Source organism: Phocoena phocoena, chromosome 14 (assembly GCF_963924675.1).
Source record: "Phocoena phocoena chromosome 14, mPhoPho1.1, whole genome shotgun sequence".
In the NCBI taxonomy this organism is placed as follows: Eukaryota; Metazoa; Chordata; class Mammalia; order Artiodactyla; family Phocoenidae; genus Phocoena; species Phocoena phocoena.
The window spans coordinates 11,947,787-11,949,507 of record NC_089232.1 but is presented as its reverse complement, the minus strand read 5'-3'; the positions used below and the strand labels follow the sequence as shown (position 1 = coordinate 11,949,507).

The window sequence follows — 1,721 nt, the reverse complement described above, 5'->3', positions numbered from 1 at the left end:
CTGACTTCCTGCTCACAGTGCATTGGCCAGACAAGCCACGTGTCCCTAATCTAACTGCCAGGGAGATCAGGGCATGAAGATAGACATTTACCAAGTAATCCCACAAATGAGTAGATGGATATCCGATTAGCATGGTCTACCAAATATATGTTCCTTAGATTTCAGGAAAGCAAATATTGAAATGCTTGGAGCATCTCATCTGTATCAAAACAAATGTATACATGCCTTGAGAAAAAGAAAAACTGAAAGGAAATACACCAAAATAATAATAATGAATACTTTTTTTGAATAATTATTCAATTGTTTGGGGATTTTATTTTCTTCTTCTCTCTCTTTTTTTTTTTTTTTTTTGTATTTTTTGTATTTCCCTAGCAATATTTAATCAACATGTTTTAGAATCCAAAAAAGTAATACAAGTGTTTTTTTTTTAATTGAGAAACAAGTTCAGGCCAGAGATAACTATGATTCCCATAAGGAAAAGAAAAGAAAATCTTTTAAGAATGCACTTCTAATTAGACAGTCAAAATTAGCCAGCAAGAAGAAGACGAGAGAGAAGCATAGACATGACTGTGCCACACAGGAAGCTTTCTGATGAACTATGATTTTTTTTTTAAGGTTTTAAAAATTTATTTATTCAATTCATAAAAAGCTCCCCGCCCTCCAAGTCTTCATCCATGGCATTTTCAGGACCACACCCTGTTCTGTAGCTTCTTTTACTGTCCAAATTGTATCACGTTTCTTGCTGGAGTCCAGGCAATTGAAAATGAACAGACTCACATCTGGGGAAGCAACAGACCAACAGCGGCAAAACACAATACCATGAAACAGAAAAATAAAATGTTTGTTAGAGGAGTGCACCTCACGAGTGTGGCTCACTGGCGGCGGCAGCTATGTGAGCGTTTCTTTCTGCCTCAAGTTCAGAAACAAGCTGGGCTATCTCAGGGTGACTGAAGTTTCCTGCCGTGGAATTGTAGAAGTCCTGCAGTCTCCCAGGTTTGTTCTCAAGGTCTTCATATTCAGATGCCTGAAGAATCATTTCACATTGGTCCAGCTGCTTCACAGATTTAGCTTCTGCACTCGATTGGGTCTCATATTCTTTCCAAAGTTCATAGAGCTCTTTTCTGAGATCCTCTGGGAGTAGCTGGGTTAGCTGCTTCATAGCTTCCTCTTCTCACCTATGTTTTTCTTCTTTGGGGATGTTATCTGCTGGTGCTATGTCCCCAACGATGCATTCTGCCAAATCATGAACCAGGGCTAGGTGTACACATCGGTCTTTGTTAAGATGTTCATCTTTGGTCACCAGGGCCATAAATGCCATCCTATACATGTGACCTGATACGCTCTCTGGCTTCTGGACATTTCTGTATGCCCAGCCAGTACATGGGACTCTCTTGAGCTGCCCCACCAGCCACAGGAACTGCAGCAGGTTCTGGGCCCCGTGGCCCGAGATGGGCGCAGCCATGCGGCTACCCAACCCAACAGTGAACTATGATTTTTAAAGTGTGTCTGTGAAAGAGAGAAAAAAGGACACAGAGCCAATGGAGAAGGCAAAGAAGGGGCACAGCTCTATTTACCACCATCTCAAGAGAAGAAAGAAAGAGAATTTAGAAACAATAAAAGCACATACATCAGGGAACAAACAAGCTTAGGGGAAGAAAGGGGATCACAGCTAAATGTGGATTTGCTGGCTGACCAGGAAACTGTCCCTTCCTCACCCTGTC

At 41.4% G+C, this 1,721-nt stretch overlaps 1 pseudogene; it reads right to left on the bottom strand.

The window, feature by feature from the left end:
• Positions 1–859: 859 nt before the first annotated feature.
• LOC136134161 (5'-deoxynucleotidase HDDC2 pseudogene) lies at positions 860–1,462 on the bottom strand (annotated as a pseudogene).
• Positions 1,463–1,721: the final 259 nt, after the last annotated feature.